General features: G+C 48.9%; 1 long non-coding RNA gene and 1 pseudogene across 7 annotated transcripts in view; one reads left to right on the top strand and one right to left on the bottom strand.

The window, feature by feature from the left end:
- LOC147355696 (uncharacterized) overlaps positions 1 to 21,745 on the top strand; it is a 161,549-nt gene that overhangs the window by 33,814 nt on the left and 105,990 nt on the right. The gene's annotated exons all lie outside the window — the stretch shown is intronic.
- LOC147355697 (U2 spliceosomal RNA) lies at positions 8,756 to 8,851 on the bottom strand (annotated as a pseudogene).

Below are 21,745 nucleotides of genomic sequence, written 5' to 3' on the forward strand. Positions count from 1 at the left end.
CAGGGCAAGTTAGCCGGGTGAGTAAGGAATAGGAAGAGCAGCCCATGCAAAGGCCCTGTGGCAGGCCCAGTGCAGTATAGTGACCACATATTCCTGTCTGTGCTAGACAACCCCAGCTGTCCTGGGTTATTAATTAGTAGCATCCTCTTTTTCTCTCCAAAGTGGCCTAGCTTGAAAGATAAATTGTATGGTTGCCCTGTGATTGTGGCCCTGTTCGGGGAATAAAAAGAAGCCCAGAGTGTCAGGACTGCAGGAGGAGGAGGGGCCAAGGCTGGAGAGGCTGGGGGGACTGGACCAGGTGGGCTTGAAAGCTGGAGAAGGAGTCCAGTCTCCATCCTGAGAACAAGGTGAACCTCTGAAGGGGTTCAGGCAGGTGTGCCAGGATTGGATTTGCCTCCTGAAAACAACTTCTTCTTCTCTGTTCTCCTGAGTGCCCTGGGCCCTCCTCCCTTGAAGATCTGCCCTGCATCTTATAGGCTGTGGTTTCCATAGTTCTCCTGCTCCTAGACTGTGTGTGAGCTTCAGAGGGGCAGGAGGAACTGTCTGTGACCCTCCCTCTGATTCTTTTCCTCTCTGCTGGCTGGGTGGTGAGCCCCCAGGAAAATCTTGAAGCTATGGCAGAATCTCCATTAACTTGGGCAAAGTAGAATAATATCCCCCCAACTCACTCTCCTGAGCCAACCTAGAACCTCATTGAGTAGTCTGTGTGAACGAGAAACTAACATATTATGTCTGAGCCATTATAAATATTGGAAATAAATCTTGGAAATATCAAAAGGGAAAATACCAGCTACTGAGCATTGAGTGCATGGCATAAGCCAGACTCTGTACACTCTATATGCATACTTTCATTTAATCCTGATGATATCCACTTTATAGATAAAGAAACAAAGAGAGGTGAAGTTACTTGCCCCAGGCCATACAGCTAATGAGTAGACGAGCTGAGATCTGAACCCAGCAATTGTTGTTGTTGCTCAGTTGCTCAGTTGTGTCTGACTCTTTGCGACCCCATGGACTGCAGCACACCAGGTTTCCCTGTCCTTGACAATCTCCTGGAGTTTGCTTGAAACTCACATCCATTGAGCCAGTGATGCCATCTAGCCATCTCATTCTCTGCTGCTCCCTTCTCCTCCTGCCTTCAGTCTTTTCCAGCATCACCCAAGAATATCTGATTCTAAAACCAATCACAGAATTAACCAGTCCTCTCTCTCTCTGTCAGCTGGAGCAGTGGGGGTCTCCCCACCCTGTGGACTGGGGATTTAGACTAGCTATTTCCCCTGCCAGGCAGAGCTTCCCCAGAGCAGACGCTGGGGTAAGGGATGGGGGTGGGAGAAAAGACGGGTATCTTACATCCTTGGCCACAGCCTCTGGTGCCATCTCTCCATCAAGAACCCAGCTCAGGCAGCGGCCGGTGGTGGTATTTCTTTCACCTGCCTGCATTTTGGCAGGTTTCTCAGAGAGAAATGCTCTTAGATTCATTTAAAAGTCTAAGCAGGGACAGCACAAATTATTAGTGCTTGAAATATTTATAAAGTTCCTTGTTTGCCATGGCATAGGAGGTGAGAGACCACAAATAAAAAGAAGCAGTGGATGTGCCACGAGCAGCAGAGAGAAATGAAAAGGGAAGGCGTTTTGTCTGTCTGCTGCCGCCTGGTTTTCCAAGGCTGCCCGGCACGGTGCGTTTTCATCCTGCGTTTGCTCAGGGGAGCTTCCTTTCTGGCGCTCCCGCCACATCTCCACCCTTAAGACAATTGCCTGGACATTTGAACTGAAGGCTTAAAGATCACAGACCATCAACATTCGGGGAGGCTGGGTGAAGGACAGAGGGAGCTCTCTGTGCTACTGGTTTTCTTCCTTTATTATTTTTTTTAACCTTTTGTCTAAAATTGTTTCAAAATAGAACATTAAAAATATATTGCAAAACGTACTCTGTGTTTGGCTGGAAGAGAATGTGGAGAAAAATGTTCTTTTTCTCCTTGGACAGATGGAAAAATGGAGACCCAGAGCATGGGGTCTCAAGTTACCCAGTGAGTCAAAGACAAGAGCTGAGATCTTCTGACTCCCAACCCAGACCTCACCTTCGCTGCCTCCTACCACTTCAGAGCACAATCTGATGATTTAAAAAAGAGGGTTCTGGTCATGATTTGGGAATCCTATGGCTGATTCAGTCATTTGTGTATGTATATCTGAATGTATTATGTGCATATTCATTCACTCACTAAGTGAAGAAATACGGTGCTTTGTCAACAAGTCAGACATGTCCTGCCTTGGAGAACCTAGGAAAAGGGGTGGTTCAGTTGATGTCCATCCTCCAGATTACCCCCAAGGGCCATGGAGCATGACTGTGGAGTTGTCCCACCCTGGAGCAAGGGGCCTGGCCTTTTGTACCTCACACTGCTTAGTTAGTGGCAGTGGGACACCCCTCAGGGAGGGTGTAGTCTCCTGGGTATTTCCGAGCAAGTTGGCTCTTGCTGGCTGAGGGCAATTCTTAGCTGCAGGTGCAGCTGTGAGCATGGACAGTCAGCGTTTGCAGTGGGTGGGACTGGATGGACTGGTCTTTCCAAGGGACCTGAGTGGGGCACGGATAGTACGTGTTGCTGGGAAACTGGAGCTTCCTCCCACTGGGAAACTGACAGAGACTGAGAAACTTGCACGTCCCCGTGAGAGCAGGCTTCTATCCACCGACTCCCATCAGTCCTCCTGAAGGCTGCTTCCCTGGGAGCTTGATTCCCAGCCTGAAGGAGCACGGCTTGACCTGTGTGGGGCCTTGGAGAGCTCCAGCAGACAGGAAGTCCTCCGCAATGAGACCCTGTGTGTGAGAGCATGGGAGTTGGGCAAATGTGCCCAGAAATGGGAAGCGTTGAGGAAACACAGGTGTGTGAGAACCAGGATCATCCACTGCAGATGGCCTGGGCCAACCACACTTACCCCTCAGATGTGTGGACTTGGGAAGCTGCTGGAGGCACAGGGCGCATTGGCTGGAGCACCCAGGAAAATCACAGGGTCCCAGCTGGGTGACCATCATGGCCTTTTGCATGTGGAAGCTGTGTGGGTGTGAAGTTGGGGCATCATTAGAGGGGATGGCTGGGGAGAGAGTAGGGCAGAGAGCCGTGTGTGCAGACGCTGGAACGTCACTCAGGGAGGGTTATGCTGGCCTGAGAACACGTCTGGATGCTGGTCACTCACGCATTCATTTATTCTGCAGGTATTTGTAGAGGGCCTGTAATGCGCCATGGTTCATATTGCATATAGCATTGTGCTCAGTGCAGAGACTATGATGAATAAATAAGGCAGACAAAGTAAGTGTTCTCTGAAATAATATTTTGAGAACAATTAGATTTTTATAAATTTGTGGACTATGACTATTTTGTACAATTTTTATTTTAAATGTGCACCAAGAAATAGCTAGTTTGAATCTCTGATTCAATTTTTGTAAGCAATGTATTATAAGTAAAATTTTAGGAAAAAGAATCATTTCAACCTATGTATACTGTGGTAGTTAACGTAGTTTAAAAAAATTATTTATTTTAATTGGAGGATAATAATAATACTTAAGCTCTGTAACAAAGACTCAGTGTACAGCAGTATAAAGAAGATAAAAAAAAAATAAGAAAAGATCCCTGTCCTTGGAGCTTATATTCTGTGTGTGTGTGTGTGTAGTAGGGAATTAGATAAATAAACAAGATAATTTCAGATACGCACACATGTGGTAAAGGAAACCAACAGGGTCCTGAATGGAGAGTATCTGATGATAATGAGGGGTACTTTTGACAGGCTGGTCATGGAGAGACTTTCCGATCACACCCATTTTACAGACGAGGAAACTGAGGCTTTGAGAAGTTCAGTAACGTGCCCAAGTGCATTCAGCTAGTAAGCCGTCCAGTTTTAGATCCCAAGCCTGTCTCTCTGTAGCAGCCTCTACTTCTTTACTCTGAGTTCTTTGAACCAACACAGACTAAACCTTCTTCCTTCTCCTATCAGTCATTTTGTGGTTTGGAGACCAAGACATGACCTCCTGAATCCTGACACAGACTCTCCTGTTTGTGCCCTGGCCCTGGACTGTGCGGTGGCTGGGAGCTCTGGGGCCAGCCTCACTGTGGCAGGTGTTGGGGTCCAGGAGCACACAGTGGCTCTGGGCCGGCGGTCCTGGCCTCATCACTCGTTTACGGTGGGAACTTGGGCAAGTGACCTCCTCTGTCACATGCTGATACCGACTCTTTTACCTCCTGGTGTTACTGAGATTACACGAGCTAACGTTTGGGCAAACACATGGCCCTGAGCCTGGCACAGAGTGGACACTCACCTTGATCTTGGTGGGGCAGCTGTTTACCCTAAATAATCTTATCACTTGTTGGGGGATCCACTGGGCAAGAGGCAAGTAGAGACCTTCAGTCCTGGTCTTCATGGACCTCAGTCCCTGAGTGACTGCAGGCCAGAGCCAGGAGTGGAGAGAGGAGGATTTTCTGACTCTGGGTCCGGACTGCCAGAGTCAATTAGGGGCGTCAGACAGACGGTGGCCTCCAGCACCCAAGCAAAGCAATGTGGCGGCCGACAGAGGGGCCAGCTCGTCCTGACCTTAAACCCGAATGCTCCTGCCCACATCTGCAGCTAAATAAACCAAGTAAATCATGCTGGCAGATAGATAATTAAATAATTATCAGGCACTTAATAACAAGGAGTGGGTGTTCTGAATTACCATATTAGACAGTGTCTTTGAGGACTAATTGTTGCATTACATCAGAGTTACTCATTCATTATTCTTGTCATTTCGGGTGATAATTTGCACTTTAGGAGACAGCGACAATTTTAGCAGGCAATTAGAGACGTGTCAGGCCTGGCCCCGTGAGTTACTGTCACAATTATTGCCTTTTTTTCCAGTGTCCTCATTTGCAGCCATGTATTTAAGGGGATTTGGGTAATTCCAGGACTGGGCAAAACAACCAGCCCACGGGACGGTGGCAGGGTGAGGAAGTGGTGGCCATGGCTGTCAGGACAGGGGACGGCTTCTGAGAAGCAGAGGGGTAGGGCTCAGGCCACCAGGAGCTGCATGAAGCTCTTTCCTCCACTGGCTGGTGGGAGGCACCTTCAGTCTCTGAAAACCAGGGCTCTGTCTCCCCAGTCATTCTTGAGACTGTGTGTTCCTCTCCTGGCTCCTGGTTGCCCACCCAATCCAGCCCTTATTCACATTTACCCCAACATTTGTGGTGAGTTCTTTGCAGACTCGGGGGAGGCAGAAGGGAGGAGAAAGAAGAAGGGAGAAAGCTTTTAAAACATTTTCTGGATGTCATGATGCTTTGACATGGTGGTGGCACCTTGAAAGAAAGTGAAAGTGAAGCCGCTCAGTCATGTCCAACTCTTTGCGACCCTGTGGACTGTAGCCTACTAGGCTCCTCTCTCCAAGGGATTCTCCAGGCAAGAATACTGGAGTGGGTTGCCATTTCCTTCTCCAGGGGAGCTTCCCAACCCAAGAATTGAACCCGGGTCTCCCGCATTGCAGGCAGATGCTTTAATTTCTGAGCCACCAGGGAAGCCCTAAGCCCTAAGCCCTAACCATGATGCTTTGACGTGGCAGTGGCACCTTGCAGACCCCCTAACTGCCCCTCCCAGGGTTAGCTGTTTCCTAGAGGGAGCATGCATTGCCTTTCAGCACACCTTTGATACACAAACCAACCAATGCAAAGGCCACACACTCCTCTACCTCCTTTTATCAGGCTTTTGCAGCTCAGGATACCATCTCTCTGTCTGAGTCACCCTGGGGCCAGGTCCCAGACGACAGGGGATCCATCAGCTCTTATAGTCCAGCTGTGCTCAGTTGCTCAGTTGTATTCAACTCTTTGCAGCCCCATGGACTGTAGCCCTCCAGGCTCCTCAGTCCATGGGGATTCTCCAGGCAAGAATACCGAAGTGGGTTGCCATGCCCTCCTCCAGGGGATCTTCCCAACCCAGGGATTGAAGCCAGGTCTCCCACATTGCAGGTGGATTCTTTACCATCTGAGCCACCAAGGAAGCCCCCAAAATGCTCAACTCTGAAGTTGTAGCCTGCCAGGCTCCTCTGTCTATGGAATTCTCCAGGCAAGAATACTGGAGTGAGTTGCCATTTCCTTCTCCAGGAGATCTTCCTAACCCAGGGATGGACCTTGGGTCTCCTGCATTGGCAGGTGGATTCTTTACCATCTGAGCCACAAGGGAAGCCCTGCAACTGGTAGCAGCACTCCTCTGCCCATGGAATTCTCCAGGTGAGAATGCTGGAGTGGGCAGCTGTTCCCTTCTCCAGGGGAGCTTCCCATTCCAGGGATGGAACCCAGGTCTCCCACATTGTGCAGATTCTTTACTGGCTGAGCCACCAGGGAAGCCCTAAGTCTGCTGAAATTCTGCAACTAGCCAATACTAGATTAGCTTACTCTTGCCTCACCTGTCCTTCCTGCAAAAACCACAATCAGGTCTCTGGCACGTGTTTTCTTCTTGTTCCTTCTGCCTCCCTACCAGAATCTCCTCCTGGTGTTTCCTCACATGGCCCAGCCTGTTGTGTCCCCTCCTCTTGGGAAATGTGAGCAACAACCATGTTTTTTTTTTTTTCTAATTTTTTTAAAAACATCAAAAAATAGTTTGCTGCACTGGATCTTCGTTGCTGTTCTCAGACTTTCTCTAGTTGCAGCAAGCTGGGGCTCCACTCTAGTTGCGGTGCTTGGGCTTCTCATCGCAGTGACTTCTCTTGTTGCGAAGCACAAGCTGTAGAGCACACTGGCTTCAGTAGTGGCGGCTCTTGGGCTCCAGAGCTCCAGCTCAGTAGCTGTGGTCCCCGGGTTAGTTACTCACAGCCTATGGGATCCTCCCGGACCAGAGGTTGAACCCCTGTCCCCTTCATCGGCAGGCAGATTCTTAGTCACTGGCCCACCAGGGAAGTCCAAACCATCTTTTCAATGGCAGTCATCTCCTGATCACCATTGTAAAACAAACAAAAAACTCCTGTGCATATTTTAACACAAAAGAGAAGGAAGGAGGATAGAAGAGAATAGATGAAGGAAGAGAGGGAAATAAGAGGGAAAATGGAACAGGAGAAAGAGAGATTAAAAAAGGAGGAAGAGAAAGACTGAAGAATAGAGAGGTGGAGAAAAGAGAAGAAATCAAGGTGAAAAGGAAGGAAGGAGGGAGAGAGGTTGGGAGAGGGAGATGGGGAAGAGAGGAAGGGAGATGGCACATGAAAGTTATATTTGAAACCAACATTTTTTTTTTTTCATGGCTCAGAATATTTACCTTTTGGTGAAATTCAATGTCTGGGTTCATTTAGCCACGGTTGACTCTCTTGACCCTGGGCAACTTGAAAACAGACAGTGTGAATCAGTGACTCAGAATAGTTTCAGAAAATATTTTTCACTGGCTGAGTCAAGAAAAAGAGCACTGTTCAACCCAAGTGCACTACTCTGTGAGAAGAGAGGGGGGAGGTTCCACCTCAGACTGGCTACTTCTCAGGTCTGTCCTCAGCAATTAGCTGAGAAGAGACCGAAATGGCTCCGCTGGGTCTCCCTTTCCCTCCAAGAGAGAGTGCCGCCCCCGAAGGGATGAGTAAGCCCAATGACTCTTGGAAGCAGCAAAGCTCAGAGCTCAGCTTGTGGGCTTGGAGTCTTGGTTCTGCCACTGTTTGCTGTTTGCCTGGGCAAGTCACACCTCTGACATCCTCATTCTTAGCTCAGAGGTGGCTGGCTCTGCTGAGATTTCACAAAAGTATGACTGTAAGGACTTTGGCCACCCGATGCAAAGAACTGACTCATTTGAAAAGATCCTGATGCTGGGAAAGATTGAAGGTGGGAGGAGAAGGGGACGACAGAGGAAGAGATGGTTGGATGGCATCACCGACTCAATGGACATGAGTTTGAGCAAGCTCCGGGAGCTGGTGATGGACAGGGAAGCCTGGTTTGCTGCAGTCCATGGGGTCGCAAAGAGTCGGACACGGCTGAGCGACTGAGCTGACCTGAACTGAAGGACTGAGTGGGGGCTACTACTGTTTCCTTTGTGGCTCAGCTGGTAAAGAATCCGCCCGCAGTGCGGGAGACCCGGGTTCGATCCCTGGGTTGGGAAGATCCCCTGGAGAAGGGAAAGACTACCCACTCCAGTATTCTGGCCTGGAGAATTCCATGGACTGTGTAGTCCATGGGGTCGCAAAGAGTCAGACATGACTGAGCGACTTTCACTCACTTAATTTTGCATTAGCATGTCCCTGTGTGGTTTTGGTCTGGACCTACCATGTCCCTGGTCCTGTGGGGATAGAAGATGATTCTGAGGTCCAGTCTGGTTTCCCCCTGGTGTGAGGACTACCCCCTCTGTGAGGGTCCCTCTGAGGGTTAGAGTGCTTCCTGGACCTCGTTCCTTAGGGCATGCTCCCCTTGCCCCTACATCACAAGTCCATCCCCTGACCGGGGAGAGGAAAAGGGAGCTTCCACAGCAGGTCCTGAACATCCGCAATGTGCAAGCCCCAGGGCTAACCACTTCACATCTGTCATTTCATTTAAGCCTCAGAGTAGCCGCTAAAGTGGCTGTAATTATTCCCATTTTACAGATGCAGGAGTCTGAGGCTCAGTGAGACGATGTAGGTTCTTTAGAGTGATACAGCCAGCAAACGGCAGAGCCAAGATCTGAGTCAATCACGAGCTTTCTGCAGTCCTCCCTGCCTCCTAAGATGCGATATTATGACCCGAGGTGGTCATCCCTCAGGAGGATGACGTAGGAAGTAGTGCTTTGGACCCATTTCTGCAGCAGGATTGGCTTCACTTAGCTTAGGGCGTTATCTTCAAATATTTTAAAGGGATAAGAACAGATACCACACTTGATCTTAGCCAGAAGGCCGAGAAGCGATTATCTTCAAATATTTCAAAAGTTAGATTTAAAGAAAAAACACACAGCATTGAAAAGTACAAACAACTGGTGGTACTGCGTCCGTCTCTCTCTGTCCACGCATCTGGTCTATCTGTTGCTCTACCTTTCCATCTCTCTCTGTCCATCCTCCTGGTCTCTCTCCCCCTGTCTCTTTATTCTCTCAATCTCTATCCGTGCATCTAATCTGTCTCCCTATCATTCTAAACCACACACATGCCCACGCACACACTACATTCACTTGCACACACACATATATGCATCAGCTCAATGGAGTTAATTAACTTAAAACTACAGTAAATCTGACAGGCTCAGATTAACACGATGGTCAAAACTGTAGGAAATACAGTATTTTGAAAAAGAATAAATCCAGCCAATTACAGATTTATGTTGACGCCAGCTTGGTTACTACAGTTTTACAATAATCATTGATCAATCAGCATTTTACGACAAAACTATAATTTTCATGTGTTTCACCTTCACCTAAAAGTTTCCTCGTTTGCTTAATTCCCAGAATGCAATTCCGTAAATCTTTCTTCCTGCGATATTAAGTAGATAATAAGAATGCCATGTAAGATTTGCTTATGGTTTAAAGCACAGTTGCAAATGATTTATAATTAGGGCCAAATCCAAGACAAAACATTATTAAAGTCAAAACCTGCTGTAAATTGGCCCGATCTGCTTAGGCTTTTAGCAATTTATTGGGGTTTGATGACAGTATTCCCTATGGTGAGATCCAAGGGGTCAGCTGACACCAAGGGGAGATATTTACGAGTAGGGGGATGCTGTGGAAATCATCGGGACATCCCTAGTGGCATCAGCTGAGGGGACAGATATGACTCCCTGTGCCACCTTTGAAGGCAAAACTCTCCTGCCAACTTAGCAGCCGATGAGGGACCGGAGTCCACTCTGCTTCCCCCATGGGCTGATCACCTTGGAATTTTCAGTTCAGGGATTTATCTTGAATAAGTCTGATGAGTAGAGAGTCATTGGTGCAAAATGTGTTTATTGAGCACCTATTATGTGCATATCCTCTGGAGGAGGGCACAGCAACCCACTCCAGTATTCCTGCCTGGAGAATCCCATGGACAGAGGAGTCTGTCAGGCTACGGTCCATAGGGTCACAAACAGTAGGACATGACTGAAGCAACTTAGCATGCATTAAGTGCAGGATATGGGGCTACAGTGGTTTGAAAATGAGGCAAATGTCCCTGCTCTTATAGCACAGTGTGGGCAAGAGACAGACAAGACCTCTTCCTGGTGGTGGTGGTGGTGGTAGGGACGCAGGTTGGGGGTGGGGTGGGAGGGAAGTCAGTAGGTGTGAGGGTTGCTAGTAAGAGGTGGGAGGGATGCCAGTGGGGAATGGGGAGAGATGCTGGAGGAAGTTGGGAGGGAGGCTGGTAAGGTCCATTTAAAACAGAGTGGTCAGGGAAGGCCTCCTGCAGGAGGTGGTTTTCATCAGAGTCATGGGTAAGGGACTAAACTATGGGCTGTCTAGGGAAAGAGCATCTCAAGAGGCGGGACGAGGCAATGCAGAGTTATTGAGAGGAGAGTGTCCCCAGCAGAAGCCCAGTGTGACTGGAGCAGAGTGATGGAGGCCTCTGAGCCAGATCTGATCAGTTCGGCATTTAAAATAATGGTTGTTCTGACTGCTGTCTGGAGAACAGACTGTAGGGGGCAGGAGTGGAATCAGAAAGGTGAGGTTGGAGAATTTCCCGTCCACTAGCTGTAAAGTATGACGGTAAGGTGGCTCAAACAGGGAGGCTGTGGTTGAGACGGGGAAAGAGGGCTGCATTTGAAGCAGTTTTTGTAACTGAGTTGTCAGGACTTGTTGATGAACTGGATATCGGATGAGGCAGAAGACAGGAGTAAAGGTCAAGCCCCAGGTCTCTGGCCTGAGCACCTGGGGGACAGTGTTGCCATTCCCTGAAATGGGGAGGATGAGGGAGGGGCACCAGGTTAGAGAAAGGGTGGAGTGGCGTCGAGTCTCTGGCGATGGACGTCTGAAGTTTGAGATGCCGTTAGTGTCCAGCTGGGGATGTCACGGGGGCCGGTGGATGTATGAGTCTGGAGTCTAGGAGAGAGGTCAGGCTGGAGATATAAATTTTGAAGTCATCAGCCCGAGGATGGTTTTAAAGCCATGAGATCACCAAGAGCTGAAGACAGAGAAGTGTAAGAGAAGGCCTGTAGGCTGAGTCTTGGAGCCTGCAACATTTAGACACTCACTGAAGGGGAGGATAAATGTGCCACACAGGATATGGGGAAGCAGCTGTCATCGACATAGAAGGAGATGCAAGAGAATGTGGTGCCCTGCAGGTGAGCATAAACCCAAGGGTGAGGCCACCAACTATATCAAAGACTGCCAGGGGGTCAAGTGAGAGGGACAATAGAACCGACTGCGGCTTTGGAAACATGGCTGTCAACACTAAAAATCTTGAGTTCTTGGACCACCTTTTGACATGTCATCATTGACCTTCACCAGGAGACATTCCAAGAGTCAGTGGTATCAAAATTCTTTGTTTCTTGGAGACGTATCTTTGAGGAACATCCTGCAATGCTTCACAGCTGCCTAGGCATGAGCACCCATGGAGGTATTTCTCCCAGGAGAACTTCACAGAAATCTCTTTCTTTTGAGTGACTGAATCCCCCTTTTCCAAACTCCTGGATTCCTGGTTACTTCTTTGCATTGGCCACCAGTTGCCTGGCACCTGTGTAGGGATGCATTTTTGTGTGTCAAACTTACTCTTGGCTCCCTCTTATTTTTTATTCTAAGTTTCCTGGTTCCTTTCCCCTGTCTACCTTGTCTGTTTTATTTGAGTCCTCTGTTAATGTGTGCATTTCTCTTGAATGTGTATATTTCTGGAGTGTAATCACCACAGATCTTTTTGGAACCATATGGGGGTGGTAAATAGGATAGCAAATGCCAAACGTATGACTGCCTCATAGATACCACTGGATCTCCTAGGAACTTGCGTGTGTCACCATGGAGAGGAAATAGACCTGGGCACAGAGCCAGGAGATACTTATTCCATTTCTCCCTCTGCCACTAAATAGCTGTGTGACCTTGGCAAATCAGTTCCCCTCTCCGAGCTTCAGTTTCTTGGACTGTCATACACAGAGGGTTACACTAACTCAGGGTGAGCACATATGAGGCACACACACGCTGCTGTCACCTAGCTCCTCGGCAGACATCACCAATCCATAAGGCACTCTTTGCCATTAAGCTTAGGTAAGACCTCAGAATCCTTCTTAACATAGCACTTCAGGCTGCAGCTACAGATTGACAGGAGTTGGTGTGCTAAATGAGATCTTCTTGCCTTAGAGGACTAAGTGATATCCCAGAGTGAGACTGATGGCTGGCCATGAACTTGAGCTGTGGTAGTCTCTGTAGCCACATTCCAATGCCCCCAAGAAAAAATTCCAAAGCAGAGGAGGGTCGAAAAGCTCTATAATAATTGTAAAGTGCGCCATGCATATCCTGGCATTTGTCATCGAATATATCATCAAGAATGACATTTGGACCATGCCTGCCGTGTATCTAAGATGAGAGTTTGGAAACCTGAGATATAAAGAATTGCCACCTATCCAAGTCTGAATGCTTATTCTCAGAGATAGATTTGTCTTCTGTTGGAATAAGCAAACTCATTTAATTTCTACAGTTTTCAAAACATTTTTGTGTGTTTTCTTTCCAAATAGCAATAGGAATGTAACCCAGTATTTCTATTCAAATCATCTATCATTAAGTCTGGAGGGAGAAACTTTCCTTTATAGACAGCCTAGGGTAATTACTTTTAAATTAATTGATTAGAGAACTCCCTGTCACTGCACATAACTTACGCATGTACTTATGTCTATGTTCTTGTTTAGTTTTATTTATTTATTTAGTGCTGGCTGTGCTGGATCTTCGTCGCTGCTCGGGTGTTTTTGAGTTGCCACGAGCAAGGTCTGCTCCCTAGCTGCTACACGTGGGCTCTTCACTGGGGAGTCTTCTCTGGTTGTGGAGCACAAGGCTCTGGGGTGCATGGGCTTCAGTAACTGTGGCACATGGCCACAGGGGTCGTGACTCCCGGGCTCTAGAGCACAGACTCATGGGCTTAGTTGCTGGCAGCACGTGGGATCTTCCCAGACCAGAGATCGAACCCATGTCTCCTGTATTGGCAAGTGGATTTTTTTTTTTTTTCTTTTAACCACTGAACCACCAGGGAAGCCTGTCTATATTTGTTGTCCAGGATTCACTGAGCCCTAACTATATGACTCATGCAGTACTAAGACTCTTCCTTCCAACAACCTTAGGAGGTAGCTAATTTTATTATTCCCATTTCATAGCTAGAAAATTGAGGCTCGAAGAGGTGAACTAATTAGACCCACGTGTTTTCTGGAGACATCTTCATTGGCATGTCTGATGTAATAAAATTCTAATCATAAAATTCTTAAAAGGATTCTGATTCCCTACATTTGTTTTTGAAACACTAATAAATTGACGATGGCTTTAATAGAGGGTATGTGAGCAGACTTTTATCTCAGACAGAAGGTGATTTTTTACATTTATCTATAGCCTCTTTAATCACTGTGAAGTAAGCACTGTTATGGTCCTTTTACAGACGAGAAAACGAGATTTTGGAAGCAGTGCCTTGCCTAAGGTCATAAGATTTGAACCCTCTGTGTGTGTTCACTCCAGATTCCTTCTTCTGTGATAAACTTCCTCTCAGGGTTAAGTACAAGGAGACATCATTCCTTCTCAGAAACAAAAATGAAAGGACAAGATGATTTTGGGGATTTCCAAACGTGGATCCTTTAAAAATTCATGTGCACAGATGCCGAGGGTGGAGGGAGAGAGACTTGGCCACTGGGACAGACGTGGTGTCAGACGGCTGCCTCCATATGGTGATCTTGGGCTCCTCGTGGGTGACAAGTGGGTTGGTTACCAGGCTCGGCAGCAGAAATGAATTTGGGGGGTCCACTCTGGTCCAGGAGCTACCAGTAATAAATGCTTCTGGAATGAATGATGGCTGAATGAATGAATGATCGAACAGTCACCCTGCTTGTTCCCGCTCTGTGTTGTCAGACCAAACTCGAGTAAATATCCTATACACTACATCTTAAAAAAAAAGCACCCCTTTACAGTGTTGAGCCTTAAACATCGTGCCTGCTCTGCCCTCCCGAGCTCCAGAGGCACAAACGGCCCTCCCCACTTCCCCACCCCACCCATTTCTGCCTTTAGAATGGTACCCAGGGAATCTGCTGCAGCAGCAGGAACCGGCTGACAACACAATTCTTCCTGTTTCCTGGGACAGCCTTTATTTTGCTTTGTTCTGCACTTGAAAGTGAGCAGGCACCAGACTGTCAAGAGCAGCTCCTTTCACTGAGCTGCTTGGGACACAGGGGATGTTAGGCTGGGTGGGGGAGGGGGACAGAAGCCAGCCCTGCAATGGAGGCAGGGGGTGGGGTGGGCGAGGGGGCTGGGTGTGACTCCATCCCTGGTGCTCCCTGAACCTAGGTTCCACTGTCTCAGAATCCGGGAGGCTGGGTGAGGTGCTCCTGAGGTTCTTTCTAGTTCGGAAACATACCTTGAGGGATACACACGTTCACCGTCAGCGCCTTGAGGAATAAATCCTTGATGGTCTGATTTCAAAAACAGCAGATGCCTGCTCCTTCCCAGAGCGCATCTTTGGAGAGAGGCAGGGGAGAGGGTTTTGGGACCCCTGACTCTGAGGTCGGGGAGGGGAGGATGGCCCAAGATGGGAGAAGAAAGACTTGAAGATAATGAGAAATTGCATCAACTTTCCCCAGAGCTGTTTCTGGCTCTGGAAGCAAGCAAAAATAAAGCAGGAGGGGGAGAAAAGAAAACACACACACACACACACACACACACACACACACACCAGACATTTATTTTGGAGCTGTATTGGAAACAGAAGTGTCAACTGGCTGAAATGCCGCCTTCTCCTGCCGGCTAACGTGTGGGTGACAGCCCGCACATCCAAATGAGGGAGCGATTAGACCGGGTTCGCCTCTGAAGATGGATTTCTTGGTTGGGGGAGCGGGCTTGGGGGCTGGGCTGGCGTAGAGGGGATGGCAACACGAGGCTCTGGCAAGTTAATTAGGGTTCAGGAGTCCAGCAAGCAGGGGGAGGCTGGATTTGCATAAAGCCCATTTACATAATGTTCTTCACAAATTGTGCAGCCCAGAAGGCTTCTGGGCTGGCAGGAAGGTGCTGGGGGGTGGGGGTGGGGGGGCGTGCTGCACTGGTTAGATGCCCGAGGCAGCAGCAGGGGGAAGGCCCAAGGCCCAAGACAGGGCCTCCTGCCTGCCCGTCTGTCCCTAACATGGCCCACCCTACAGCAACCTTCCCCCAGGCCTCCCCACGGCATGTCCCAGCCCTGAACTGCCCCCACACCATCCCGCCTCTCCAGGGTAGTCGAGTTCTCAAGCACCTCTGTGATCACAGCTCTCCCTTGCTTAAAGCCTGTTGTGGGCTCCTCCAGGATGAAGTCTCCTTACCCATAACCAGCCTACTGACCCCTCCTGCTCCCCTGACCCGATCATCATTTTTGTTCTCTCTTCATACATATGCTCAGTCCCCCTGAAGGACCCCTGGGTCCTTGAGCATGTTTTTCTCTTCCTGGCCTCTGCTCCTATCTTGGAATGTCCTCCCACAAAGGCCAGCCTCTTTGTGACAAACCCCTCCCCCTGGTTCCAGACACTCCCCCCGGGCTCTTGGGGCATTTCCTCACATCCTGAAGCCTCCTGCCGTGGACGGAAGCCCCTCTGGCATGGCCAGAACTCGTCAGGCTGCCTAGTACTTGCTCAGGGGACGGCCCCTTACTCCATCAGGCTGGGACTCCTCCAGGAAAGGGATGTGCTTGAAACATCCTGTATCCAGCAGGGCAGGGCCGTGCAAACAGTGGTGTTAGGCGTGCATACTCAGTTGTGTCCCACTCTTTGCACCTCACAGACTGCAGCCCGCCAGTCTCCTCTCCCTGTGGGATTTTCCAGGCGAGAATACTGGAGTGGGTTGCCATTTCCTCCTCCAGGGGATCTTCCCCACCCAGGGGTCGATCCCGAGTCTCTTGTGTCTCCTGCATTGGCAGGTGGCTTCTTTACCACTGGCACCACCTGGGAAGCCCCATGCAACAGTGGGCACCCAGTAAATGTTGATTGGAGGAATGAGAGAAGTCCGCCCAGCCACAGATGGAGAGCAAGCAGGCTCCTGTCTGCCCGAAAGGAAACAGACCAGCTCTTCAACTTCTCTGGGTTTCCCCGCCTCCACCTCCTTCTTGTAATCATCAACCAGTCCTGTGTTTGAGCCTCAGTGGACAAGGTGAAGTTACCCAGGAGAATAGGTGTTCTCTGAACTGGACCCTCCACTGGGAGTAGGATAATAAAAGGGAGACAGAAGGGCAAAGGACATCCCAGGCTGGGGAGATAGGGAGGTTGAAAAACACACGGAGTATGTAGAACATGGAAAGAGGGATGAGTGGGCTGGAGCCAGAGGTGAAACAGGAAGAATTTTGTGAAGTCTTCAGTTCTGAGCTAAAGAGGCTGACATAGATCTGGTCGATTTTTCTATGCCTCTGAAGATCTGCATTCAAGGAGAAGAAAGGAAGGAGTGGCCCCGAGCTGATGTGCCACTCGGTGTGATTCCGTTTCACAAACACGCACAGTAGGTGTCACTCCCCCCATAACTACCAGCTTGGGGGGCAGGCATGCTGTCCTCATTCACCAGGATCCCACAGTGGTCAAGCAGGGTTTGGAGCTCTGGTTTCAAATCCTAGTCTGCCTTCTGGATTTATTTGTGTATTAGAGAAGTATGGAGAAAAAAAAAGGAACCAGAGGAGAGAGGCCAAGAAAGGGGCCAGAGAGAGGCAGGCAGGCAGATGGCCAGAGAGAGGAGGAAAGGAGGAAATTAAGGGGAGGCGGCTGAGAACATCAGGGGAAAGGAGGAAATTCACAGATGTCAGTCGCCCCTGGGGAGAGCAGTAGGGATGCTTTTGGTCCTGGACAGCCCAGTCTGATAGAACCTTCTGTGACAGACATCTCCATCCAAGGTCCAACGCAATAGCCCCTCGCCTTCTGTGGCCACTGAGCCCTTGGAATGTGGCCGCAGAACCGAGGAACTGGAGTTTAACTGCATTTAAATTTAAATGCGAACAGCCATGTATTTAAATGTATTAATTTATATTTAAACGTGAACGGTCGTCTGAAGGCGGTGGCTGCATATCTGAAGTCCTGCCCTGAGGACAGTCCTTCTTGCTTCTATCAGGGGTCCAGCTTGGGTTTCCTTCGAGTCCTTCTCGGCCCCCCACTCTGCGGCTCTGTTCTGAAACAGTGTCCCTGGTGTTTCTCTCCCTCACATTCCTGGACATCCCTCCCACATGAAGGTTTAATTTTAGCTGATTCTCTCTCAAGGACAAAGTATATATTTTTATTTTAATTTATGTCGCCTGAACCATTTCCAAGTTTTACTTTTAGAACCTGTCAATATTAGTGACATGTGGCATTTTAGGTACTTTTCTGCTGGTGGGGCCGAAATTTATTGTCATTTTATGTCACTCGGCAAAATGCACAAAACGCCAGAAGTGTTATAAACAGAGACGATTTATGTTCGGGTTGGGGTGAGGTTAAGAGAATGAATATAATCCATTTTTTTTTTCACAGACTTTTATGCGAGTGTTCTGGCCAGCCGGCAGGTGCACATTTGACACTCAGTGGGATGTCTTTTCCAAGCAACAGGAGATGGCAGATGCAGACGGGGCCCAATTACCGCTGCTCTCGCCTGATCACACCATGCTCTTGTGTGTGTGTGTGTGTGTGCGGATACTTGCCCCAGTCTTTGGCACCCAGCATGGGGCTGTGCACACAGTAGGGCTCAATTAAAGCATGTGGAAGAAATAATGAAGGGGTGGAATCTGAGACATAAATGGGAATTCTTGTGACTCCTCTATTCCACTCTCATAAGAGTGATCTTTTAGACCCTAGTCACTCCACTGCTCTAAACCTTTCAGTGGCTCCCCAGGACTCTTGAGTTCTAGCTCAGCAGGTCTGTCAAGACCTGGCACCTGAGGGTGTCTCTGTCTCGCCTTCTCTGAGTTACTTGCCACGCTCTGAAACATTCGTATTCTTACTGCATCTTGCTTTTGCTGTTCTGCAGTTGGAAGTGCTCCCGATCCTTCTTCTGCTGGTTATTCTTCAGTAACCAGCTCCAACTCCTCTGTCCTTTGCAACCTTCACCCTCTATCTTCCCAAAGAGAACTGATTGCTCCTTCTTTGGGGTATCTCCTGCCATATCTATCTATCTAGACATATTAATAGGTAGGCACGTATGTTTCTAGATATTTTTGTTGTTGTTGCTCTTTAGTTCCTAAGTTGTGCCCAACTCTTTGTGACCCCATGGACTATGGCCTATCGTGCTCCTCTGTTCGTGGGATTCTCCAGCAAGAATATTGGAATGGTTGCCATGTCCTCCTCTAGTATCTCTCTATCTATATCTCCACTGAAGAACTTTTCACAATGCCGTGTTGGCTTTGCTCTCTGTTGCTTCCTTCACCAAAGAATGGTCTGGGGAGATGTATTCATCTTATGCTGGGTCTGCACGGAGAATCTGACAAAGGAAAGATAATTGGATGCCATAACAAATGGGTTCCAATCAGGTTGGTCTCCAGCATTCCCATGGCTGACTTAGGATTCAGCTGTGCTGCGTCTGCTAAGTCAATTACCCTTGTCCTCCTTCTTTCCAATTTCTGAACCTTATGGCTATTGTCTTTTCCCTCAGTGCACCCTGTCCTTAGATGTTTATGCCTTGAAAAATTCCTTTACTGGAATTTTATTGGGTTTCGTGGAGGGAAATATATTCAAGAGGTTTGTTCAGTCCACCATCTGAACTGGACGTCAGTAACAAGTGAACTGGAAGTTTAGACTTTGGGCAAATTGCTTCTCTTCCTTGGGTCTCCAGTTCTTCACCTATGAAAGGAGGGAGTTGGACTGGATGAGTGCTAGGGCCCAGCCAAAGTCTTGGAGGGGGACAGTGCTGGTCAGACGTGCTTGATGGGTAGTGAACAGGGGTTTGGATTTTATGTGAGAGCAGCCACCCACTGAGATCCTCTGTGATGACCAGCACTCTCCTTGTGCTTCGAATTCTCTTTCTGGCACTGGTGTCCTGCCTCCTAAACACTGTGGGTAGTGGATGGATTTGAAGTTCCCCCTCATTCAAGCCCTGACAGTCACCGACCCTCATCCAGTTCTGCAGCTTACCCAGAGCACTCACCCTCACCTAGTGGGGCTCTGGGGCCAACCCCGTGAGAAATCTTGAATCCCATCTTACAGATGAGAAATCCAAGCCTCGGGAAAGGCAAGGGGCTTGCCTAAGGTCATCGGGTAAGTCAATAAGGAGCCAAGTGCCAGCCTTGGTCTTACTGACCTTTGACCCTGGTGTGTCCAGCATCTCCCCCGTCATGGATGCTCAGCTTCTATTTATATGGAGTGGGAAGTGATGACCCTTGGGTTGGGTCACAGAGGAGCCATAAGGGCAAGAAACATCATTTAAAAATGAATCATGCAGCATGGGACTTCTCTGACTGTCCAGTGGATAAGACTCTGTGCTTCTCCTGGAAGAGGCACAAGTTCTGTCCCTGGTCAGGGAACTAAGATTCCAAATGCTGCATGGCACAGCCCAAGAAATAATTAATTATACAGCATGAAGATTTTTAGGTCCATCTGCGTTATAGAATGCGTTAGCACTTTGCTCCTTTTTATGGCTGAATGATATTCCATTGTGTAAACATACACCACCTTTTGTTCATTCATCAGTCGATGGACACTTGGGTTGTTTCCTCTTGATGGATATTGCTACTGTGAACATTCCTGTGCAAGTTTATCTGATGCTACCTGAAAGAAGCCAGACACTGAAGGTCACAGGTTATAGTTAACATAAAATGAAATATCTAGAATAAGTGAATCCATGCAAAAAGTAAGAAGACTGGTGGTTGCCAGGACCCGGGGAGGAGGGAATGGGAAGTGGGCTCATTGTGGGGGTGATAAAAAGTGTTTTGGAACTAGTTAGAGATGATGGTGGCGCAACATCGAGAAGGTGCAAAACGCTGCCAAATTGGACACTTTAAAATGGTTAATTTTATGTCAGGTGGATTTTACCCCCATCAAACAATTAATTACCAAACACATCACGCAAGTAACCTTCAGTCAGGCCCAACCGCGCATTTGCTAAGTGTCAGGCTCTTGGTGTGAAAACATATAGTAGGCACTTGGGAAAGATTTGTGGTGTCCATTCACAGATTGCCGTGTGGACTGTTTCTATCTTCAGCCAAGTCTGGTCCCCAGAACAGTCATCAGACCCCCCAAGCTGGTCAGAAGTGCAGGACCTTGGTCCCAATCCCCTCCCACTGAACCTCTGTATGAAACACACCTTTGCCTCTTTTTTTTTTAAGTTTTTTTTTTTTTTTCAGATGTGGACCATTTTTTTAAAAAGTCTTTATTGAATTTATTCCAATATTGTTTCTGTTTTATGTTTTGGCTTTTTGGCCCTGAGGCAGGTGGGATCTCAGCTCCCCGGATCTGGATCTCAGTTCGATCCAGACCAGGGATCAAACTCGCAACCCCTGCTTCGGTAGGCAAAGTCTTAAACATTGGACCACCAGGGAAGGCCCTGTGTGTTTGCCTCTTGAACCTACTTCCTTAATCTTCTTTGCTTATCACTGAAGAGAGAAATGGTGGGAGAGGACTGAGGTTAAATCCCCCTGAAGTCTGTTGTCACTGAACAGGACCTGTGGTCTGTCTGTCTGTCTGTCCGTCTCTCCCCCCTTCTGGTTGCTCTCTGTCGCCCCCTCCTGCCCTCTCCCCACCCCCCCCACCCCCAATGTTTCCCCCACTCAGCAGAGTCCCTACCTTCCCGCACTCTCTGAATTGATTTTTCTCACTCATCTTGGCAGGTTAGTAATCACCCTTCTCAGCAGAAATTCCTTCCATTTCATTACACCGGGTGAGAAATACTGGACCACAGGGGGTGGGCTGGGGGCTGTGTTTCATTTCACTCCCGTCTCTGTGTCAGGTGAGGCGGGGAGGGGGGAGCTTCACACTGGGCTCCCCCGAGGAGGGAGGTCAGTGGTGTGAGAGGGAGTGGGTGCCCCTTTGATGCTCTTTCCAAACCCTGAGGGTCCTGCCCCCAGCCCTCTCCAGCTCTCAGCCCCTCTGCCCTTCCCTGTCCTCAGTCATCACTTGCATTTTGAGGACTTCCTGTGGCTTACAGAGCCCCCTCTTCGCATCGCTCCTTTTAATCTTCACACTGCTTCTTCAAGGTTGGGATCGTCACCTCCATTGCACAGGTGAAAAAGTGAGGCTCGGAGTCATGGAGCCCCGTGCGACACGCCTGGGAGCGAGAAGTGGGTCTGCAGGCTTTGGCTGGGTGTCCTGAACTGCTGGTCAGTAAAGGGACTGCTCCGGCCACCTCCCTGCCCTGGCGTGGTCCTGGCAGAGAGAGCTTGGCATTTGTGGGCCCACGGGCTTGGTTCCAGTCCCAGCTCTGCACTTACTGGTCACGATGCTCTGGGCAGTTGCTCGTCTCCCCGCCCCTCCTTCTCCTTAGCTGTCCAATCAGAATGGTACAGAGCTGGGAGAACCCGGCTCCCAAGAGTAGGAGCTCTGTAACGCAAACCTGGGCTTCTCCCTTCACCACCTGTGCCACCCACCCAGCGGAGGTGGCATCGCCTCTCTGGGCTCCAACCCCCCCGCCAAAGCATGTTTAGAGGTGCCATGGGTCCCTCTGTATTATTGCAAAGATTCCATGAGCTAGCTTCCATGTACCTTTTAGCACATATCTGGCACATGAGCCAGAGCTCAATAAATGCTCTCGACTGAAAGAATATCA

The sequence above is a fragment of the Bos grunniens genome, chromosome 17 (genome assembly GCF_055505025.1).
Source record: "Bos grunniens cultivar Pamir isolate PY7600 chromosome 17, Bosgru_T2T1.0, whole genome shotgun sequence".
In the NCBI taxonomy this organism is placed as follows: Eukaryota; Metazoa; Chordata; class Mammalia; order Artiodactyla; family Bovidae; genus Bos; species Bos grunniens.